Raw genomic sequence first — 8,709 nt, 5'->3', positions numbered from 1 at the left:
GTTAGGAAAAAAAAAAAAAAAAAAAGAGGCAAGAAAGAAAGAGAGAAAAAGGAAAAATGGGGGGCGGGGGGGGGGGGGGAATGAAAAAGAAGAAGAAAAGGGAAAACAAAGCGCGGGGCAGGGCAGGGCCAGAAGCTTCGGAGAGCCAGGGGGGAAACTTTAAGGAAGAGCCGGGGCTGCAGGTGGGTGCAGATGGGTGCAGGCACCCCCCCATCTCCCCCCCCCCCGCCCCGTCTCCCCCCTTTTTCCCTCTGATGACAAACTTTTTTTTTTTTTTTTTTCCCAGTGCCAAATTTCCAACACATTAATTAATTGTTGTAGCCAATTAACTGTAGTTGTGCAAATGAGTTTAGCACTAATTACCATGCAGTGCCTGTAATCACATAAAAAACTTGCTGAGAGGTGGAGGGAGCAGGGGGGGAGCGGGGGCTCTGCCGGGGTGGTGGCGGGGGGACGGGGACAGGATCTGGCCCCCGTTGCTGCCACAGCCCTCGGCCGGGGCGGTGGTGAAGCGCTTGGCTGGAGCCGGGGGGGGGGGTGGGCGGCAGGGACGTGCCACCCCCGCGGTGACATTGGTGTCCCCAGGGCTGGCAGGGGCTCGGCGGGAGGAGATGGGGCCATGGCAAAGGTCATGCAGGGTCAGGTGGTCCCAACCGGCCGGTTCCTGCGCCCGGTGGTGCTGAGACCCACCGCGTGCTGTGCCGAGCCGAGCTGTGCCACGCTGTGCCGAGCTGTGCCGTGCCATGCCGAGCAGAGCCGTGCTGAGCCACGTCACGCTGTGCCGTGCCACACTGTGCCACGCCGTGCCGTGTCACGCCATGCTGTGCCGTGCCACACTGTGCCGCGCCGTGCCGTGCCACCCATGGCAGGAGAAAGCAGGGTGACACGCAGCACCAAGCGGATGCCCGGGGTGGGACCCCACCCCCCGCCCTAGGCAGAGCCCCCGCAGCCCCTCAGCGCCCAGCGTCTCCCCCGGCCGCGGGCCCTCTGCCCACCTCATCACGCCCTGGGACAAGGTGGGGACCCTCCTGTCCCCCCGGCCGGCAATTTCACCAGGCCTGTGGTGGCCAGGTCGGTGCTGAGCCCACGGGCACCCCCCAGCGCTGGGCTGGCACCTCCTGGCGAGGGGCAGCCGGGGCAGGGGGCAGCCAGGGCCGCGGGCCCTCCGGCAGCCGGGCTGGGCAGCAGGCGGGCACCGGGGATGGGCTGGCAACCGGCCCGGCTGGCGGATTAGCCGTGCCATGGATACAGACTCCCTGGGGGCCGCTGCGCTGCCGGCCTGGGGCTCCGGTGGCATGGCACGGCATGGCGCAGTATGGCGTGGTACAGCACAGCGTGGCACGGCACAGCATGGTGGGGTATGGCACGGCGTGGCACGGCGTGGCACGGCATGGCACGGTGTGGCACCGCGGGACACAGCGCAGCGTATCGCAGCGTGGCAGGGCACGGCCCAGCGTGGCACCGCGTGGGCGCAGCACGGCGTGGCACAGCCCGGCACGGCACGGCACGGCACGGCACGCTGCAGCCTGGCGTGGCGGACGTGGCACAGCGCAACGCAGCATCGCCCGGCTGGACCCAGCCGCCACCGGGGCCCAGCACCCCGGGGCCCCCCCCCGGTGCCCCCCGCCCGGGAGGCAGAGAGTTAAAGCGGGACCCGCCGCGCTATAAATTTTGCATCGCGCAGGGGGGAGCTGGGCGGGAGCCAGGGGCTGTCTCTAGGTAACAATAAACACCCGGGCAGGAGCAGCTGGTGCACCGACTGCCTCTGCATCACAATGCCGGAATAACGCTAATAAACCGCCCGCACCGCACGCCGGGGCCAGCGGCCGGCCATGGGGTGAGGGTCCGGCCATGGCGAGGGGCTGGCCGTGGTGTGAGTCCAGCCAGGGTGAGGCTCCGGCCATGGCAAGAGTCCGGCCATGGCAAGAGTCCGGCCATGGCGAGGGTCTGGCCATAGCGATGGTCCAGCCATGGCGAAGATCTGGCCATAACGATGGTCCAGCCATTGCGATGGTCCAGCCATGGCGAGGGACTGGCCATGGTGGGGGTCTGGCCATGGCGGGGGTCTGGCCATGGCGGGGGTCTGGCCATGGTGATGGTCCAGTCATGGTGAGGGTCCAGCCATGGCAAGGGTCTGGCCATGGTGATGGTCCAGCCAGGGTGAGGGTCCAGCCGTGGGGCACGGCATCCCACCACCGCTCACAAGGGACCAGGGACGGTGGCGCCGGCCCCCGGCTGCTCCTGGGTGAAGCATCCCGGGATGCCGGAACAAAAGGGTCCGACACCTCCGGCCATCACCGGGTGGCAAAGGGTCTGGGGTCTGGTGACGCCACGTTCCCCCGCAAACCACCAAAGCCAGTGCATGGCAGCTGCCCCCCACATGGGATGTGCCACCGGCTGTCCCCATCGCCCCGACACAACAATGGCATCGCGGCTGGTGGCCCCAGCACCGGGGAAGCCGGCCCAGTGCGGTGGCACAGCCAGGCTGGGAACCCCCCAGGACCCTCCTGTCCCCCCGGCATGTGGCCGGTGGCTTTGAGGGCCTGGGGCTTGGCCACCACCACATTTCACACCTCCCACGTGCCCAGAGCCGGGACCATGTGCCCGGGGTCGTGCCCCCCCCCCCCCCGTTCCCCCTCAATGTGCCCCCCACTTCCCCGGGCAGACAGGAGGTGCCCAGGGGCCGTGGGGGCCGTGGGGGTCCGCAGCGGCGGCGGCAGCCATCCCCGCAGGCTGCGCTTCGCATTCCAGCGCAGGAGGCAGCTGTGCAGCCCCCCCCCGGCGCAGCCCCCCCAGCCCCACTAAATATTAATGGTGCCCTACATTGTGCCGCGGCACCTGCCACGGGCGAACCCCCCCAGCCCCTGGCAGGGCTGGGCAGCTGCCCCGGCACCACCGCCCAGCCCGGACCCCCGGGGCTGTGCCAGAAGGTGTGAGGGAGGGGGGGGGAATGTGCCTGAACCAGCTGTGCCCCCCCCTGTCCCCAGGGCCAGGCGGGAGGAACAAAGCGAGGGTGGGGGCACGGGGGGGGGGGGGGGGGGGGGGGGGGGGGGGCAGCGGGGCACCAAGTGGTGGGGGAGGCCATGGGGCAGAGGGGCTGCTGCTGCTGCCGGATGGGGCTGGGGGCTGCCCTGGGGGTCCGGGAGCCCCCCAGGCCTCCGCTGTGACCCGGGTGTCCCAGCAAGAGCAGATCTGGAGCAGGGTTTGCCGGAGAACGCCGCGGTGAGAGTGGCTCTGCCTGCTGGCACGTTCCCCCCCCGACACGACCCCCCTCCCCACCGCCGCCAGCCGCAGCTGAGGACGTGCCGCTCATCACACGTGTGCCAGGCAGCACCGGGAGGTGGCCGCGGCCCCGGCGCCCGCCTTGAGCCCCAGCCAAAAGTCCAGAGCCGAAAAGTAGGGGGTGATTGATGGCAGCGTTTGGCGGGTAAGCGCACCCCGCGGCCCAATCCTCCCACCTTCCCAATTCCTCCCCTGCCCCTATTCAGAGATCATGTTGTCTCATGTTGGTCCCAGAGGCACCATTAATTAAAAATACATCCAATTAAATGGCAGGTGAAAGCGTGCAGGCGCAGGCCCTCCCCCGGCCCCCCCCCCCCCCCCTCGCCTTGGCTCAGCTGCGGCGGCGGCGGCGGGGAGGGCGATGCGCCGGGTCGGGGGGCGATGCCAGGCCCCGTCCCCGCTGCCACCGGGTGCACTTGAGCGCCCTGTCCCCGCACGGGCACCCGCTGTGGTCCCTGGGGTGCAGCGGGGTGTGGGGGGGTCACCCTGCCCGTGCCCCCCTCCTGCAGGCTGGGCAGCACGTGGGGCACGGCAGGAGGGGACCGTGGTGGGCACGATGGCCTGGGAGGGGAATGTCCCCAAAAAGGAGACGTGCTCAGCCCTGGCTTGGCAGAGGGGCACAAGCACCGGCACGGCCACCGCCTTGGCGTGGGGACACGGGGACACGGGCTGGAGCAACACCGGGTGGCCGCCGGCCATGGCCCAGCCCGGCTGCAGCATCCCTGGGAGGTGGCACCGGGGGGGTACGTGGGGGCTGGGGAACCCCCCGGGCTGCGGTGGCTTCGCTTTCCCACTAATTGGAGATGTTAATCGCGGGCGCCTTTCCGCTCGGGGTGCTGGCAGGAGGCACCAGCTGTGCCGCGCCGCCCGCGCCGCCTTTTTAATCAAGCTGCCGGTGCGGTGAGGCGGGGGCGCGGGGGCTCGCTGGGCCAGGTGGCCCCGTGGCACTGGGACCACATCACTGCTGTCCCCCGAGGAGCAAGGGACGGGGCAGGACCCTTCCCAAAGAACGCCCCAACCCACCCGTGCCCGGCAATTCCCGTCCACCCGCTGTGCCACCGCAAAGGGCACGGAGGGCACGGCCCGGTGATGCCGGCCGAAACGCCACCGGTGCCCTCGAAACACACTTCCCGGCACGGCGTCCCACACCCAGGGGATGGAAAGCGCCGGATCCCACGGGATGGAAAGCGCCGGGGCTCACGCGCCCATCCTTCACCCCCAAAACCCAACCCCAACCCCCACCTCCATCCCTGGCACGTCGTGGCCTCCAACACCTCCGCCTTTTCTTGGTGGTTTTATCCCCCCTCCCAGTTAATTTTCAGTCCTTTTATTCTCCCCCTCCCCAAACGCCGAGGAAAGATGTCAACGGATTTTTGGAAGGAAACGGCTAAATCGCAAGAAAAACCTTTCATGCCGACAGCCGGAGCAGCTGGAAGGACAAATATAGCCGGGGAGGAGGATGGGGACGCAGTGGGAGGCAGTGGCCGTGCCGAGAGCGACACCTGGTGACTGGCACACACGGACACGCGTGAACACGCATGTGCGCTCGCCCCAGGTGCGCGCACACGCGTGAACACGCGTGTGCGCGCACCTGGGGCGCGCGCACGTGCGTGAGCGCGCGGGCGTACCCCCGCGACGGAGAGCCGAGCTGTGCCGCGGAGCCGCTCCCCGGGTTTCACCGGGGCCGTCGTCTCCCCGTGGAGAATCCAGCGGGAAAGCGCGGGTGCCCGCGTGGGGATCCGGCTACCCCACGGCGCTCGGCTCCCGCGGCCTTGGCGGGAAGGTCCCTGCTCCTCCTCTTCCTCCTCTGCCAGCCTTCACCAGTCCATCTCCACCACCACCACGCCTGGAGAAGCGCCGAGCACGCGTCGGTCTCACCGTGCCGCCGAGGACGACGTCCAGGGTGCCGGGATGCGCCGGGAGGCGCTGACCGTGGGCACGCGCGGAGCCCGGCCGTGCCACCAGCACGGCGCCCGTGCCGGGATGAACGGGATGCGGGAGCAACGGGGGGCGGGGGGGGGGCTGTGCGGGATCCCAGGGCTCAGGCCCAGCGACGGCACCGCGAGGAGCCAGGAGCCGTGGGGACGGGGCGAACCGCGGCTCCACCGAGCGTAACCCAACGAGGGAAGAGGCGAGCGGCGGAGATTTACAGCGCCGGCTTCGCCAGCGCCGCGCAGCCCCCCCCCCCCCCCCCCGGGCCATTTGGCACAGCAGCTGCTGCCGGGGGGTGGGTGGGTGGGTGGGGAAGTTCAATACAAAAATAAATTAAATAGAATCAAACGCCCCGGTCACCTTCGGATGGGGTGGGAGGGCTGCCGCAGGAACCCGGGGGGAGCCGCGGCCGCCGCGGGGCTTTGTCTGTGGGCGGCGGGAAGGTGGGACGCGGCGGAGCCCAGGCCTGGGGTTGGGTCCCTTCTGCCATGCCGGGGCGATGCCCGGGAGCCGAGCGGAGCATCCCGGCCCTCGCCAGCCCCGGGGAAGGGACCAGGAGGATGGATTAGCGACCCAGCCGACTGCACGGCTCCCAGCTGCCCCGCTCATAAATCAGGCGGAGGGCGGCCGGGCGGCCGGGTTGGGCTGCTCGCAGGCTCGCTCCCGCTTCCAGAGCGAAGCACCCGGCGCTGAGGCCGCCTCCAATCCCCCCCCTCCCCGTTCCCCCCCCAACCATCTGCACAGGGATATATTTTAAGACGTGTCAGCGGCAGGGATGCTAAACCAGGCGAAAGGAGAGCAAGAAAGCCGGGGCTGGAACGGGAGACGACGGCGGGGCTTTGCCAACGGGGAGGCACGGCCGCGGTGCGGGGATCGCCGTGATGGGGGGACCCCCGGACCGAGTCGTGCAGACCCCCCCCCCCGCCAGCACCCCCTCATCGTGCCTTGCCCAGTGCGGTCTCTGCTCTCCCACCACCAGCACTGGAGCTGCCCACCCAGCCCCGGCCCAGCGAGGGTCCGTCCGAGCCTCGAGCGAGCAGAAAGAAGCTGATGTTGGGGAGCAAACAGGGCCCCTAGAGCAGGACCGACCTCCACCTTCCCCCTCCATGGCTCCCGCCATCCTGGCTCCTGCCCCTGCGCCTTCCCGTGCACCAGGGCTGCGGCAATCCCTCCTCCAGCTCTCCCAGGAGCTGGGCTGGAGCTGGGGAAATACCCCAGGAAGGAGGATGGATGGATGGAGGACGCAGACCCTCCGCCCCAGCCCCCTCCACAGCTCAGGGCTAGAGCAGAATCTGTCCCCCAGGGCACCCCGGGGTCCTCTCCAGAGCCCAAGGGGCTGCCAGGAGCTGGGGGAAGGTTTGGAGACAACCCTTAAACCCCGCTGCTTCCCTTCCTGCCCCCCACGGCACCGTCTCCTCTCTCGGCTTCGCTTCAGCCCCAGGTTTCCCCCTTCCCGCTCCCACCGTAACCGAAGCAGCCGCCGTGCTCCAGCTTGGGCATCGCCCACCAACGCCCACGAGAGCTGGGGGACACCCCAGGGGCTAACGAGGGTTTGGTCCCGCTCTCAATTAGCAGAGTCGAATTTGGGGGCTTCCAGAGGTTACAGCCTCGCAGGGCTGAGGGCTGGCGATGCCAAGTCCCGGCCACCCTCGCCCGTCCAGCACCGGGGCCAAGCTCACTTACCGGCACCACCGAGCCCCAAGCTACGGCACTGGGGAGGGCAGGATGAGGGGGAAAAAAAGGCTTTTAAAGGAAAACACGGTTACCGTGCGATTTGCAAAGGCCACGGCGAGCAGCGCAAGAATTCAGTGCCACGGAGCAAAAGGCAATACAGTAACAGGAAATATTTAATTTTCCAATCTCCACTTTCCATTTTTATAAACTGAAAAGAAAAAAATTTAATATATTACAAAATATCTGTACAGAGACAAAGGTACAACCGAAAAAAGGCGCGCTCAGTCTCAAAACGAAACTCAGGAGAGGTACAGCAAGAGTCTTACCAGACGCTTCTCTGCTGGGTAACTGGCTACAGCGTGTTAGACATCGGCGTTAAACCCAAACCCGATCCGCGGGGAGGAAGAAAGGAGGGGTGAGTTGCCGCCTAATGACTTCTCTGTAACCTGCACCACATCGAAATCCTTTTGGACACATACGTTTCCCACCCCCCCCCACCCCCAGGTAAATCCTTTTGTCTTCTTCGTACAGAGACCCTCTAGGAAAAAAAATAAAAGAAAAAATAAGAAAGTCGCTGCTGGGAGGGCTGGGGAGGACACGGGCGGCCCCACAGACCCCAGCCCTGCGACCAGGGGCCGCGTCCTGGCCGGGCTGGTCCCCTCCCGGCCCCCACGTGCTCCCTTTGCTCTGGTAGGGATTGAAAGCATCTTGCTGGGACCAGTTAAGAAAAGCCACTGGAGATGGAGCAGCGGCCCTTGCCAGCGCCGCAGCTCTGCCCGAACCTCCCCGGGGGCGGCCGGTGTCCGGGCTGACTGGGGACAAGGGAACGGTGGGAACCACCTTCTGAGGGAGCCCCGGGGCACCCGCCAGCGTGGCCGGGCCCCGCGGGGACAGATGGCAGACGCCATCGGCCACCCCCCGAGCGAGGGACAGCGGTCCGGGATGTCCATCCTCTGCTCGAGGCGGGACAGAGGGACAGGAGCCCACCCGCAGCCACCGTCACCTCCCAGGTCCTCAGCACCTTGTCAGCCCCCCGCTGCAAAACGAAGCGGTGCCGGAGAAGAGCCGGGGACTCGGTGACACCAGCGCCGCGCCGGTGGACAGCGGCTTTGCTTTGGCAAGAGCCGGGCCAGGGCACCCCGCACCGTGGCTCCGGCCGGGACCCCGGCAGCAGCGGGGAGGGGGGCAGCTCTGCGGCGCCGGGGCAAGGACCGCTCGCTCCTCGGCAGGCTTTCCTGGGGATTTGCCAGTTTGGGAAGAGAATAAATAGGCATCGGCTCCCCAAGAGGATTCAGCACTGGAACACGACTTTTCCTTCCCAATGGGATGGGCTCAGGGAGAAAAGGCAGAACAACCACCACCACCAAATCCCCACCGCAGACCGGAGCCGGCAGCTGCACGGTGGAAAGAAAAAAATATAGAAATTAAAAAAAACCCCAAACCCTCAAGAGGTGAGGGGTTTGTCCAGGGCGCTCTGCATCTCGCAGAAGTACCGTGCCGCTTTCCCTGCGCATCAGGCAGGAACTGGCACTTAACAGAAACACACACCCCCCCCCCAAAACCCAACGAATTTACACTCGGAATTCTGCAGTGTCGCTCCTCGGTGCTGACTCAACACTACGAGAGCCGCTGCTCCCGGCTCACGCAGGGGCCTGGCACATCACCAGCAGCACGTGTGTATATATATATGTATATTTATTTATTTATTTATTTATTTATTTTCTCTCCCCTCCCTCCTTCCTCCCCCGGCAAAGCTGCCGGGCGCAGCCGCGGGTCTGGCCGCGTAAGGCAGGTTTTCCCCAGTTAGAGAAGCACCACCCA

The sequence above is a fragment of the Leptosomus discolor genome, chromosome 25 (assembly GCF_034619465.1).
Source record: "Leptosomus discolor isolate bLepDis1 chromosome 25, bLepDis1.hap2, whole genome shotgun sequence".
Lineage (NCBI taxonomy): Eukaryota > Metazoa > Chordata > Aves > Leptosomiformes > Leptosomidae > Leptosomus > Leptosomus discolor.
Note: the sequence above shows the minus strand (reverse complement) of the source record.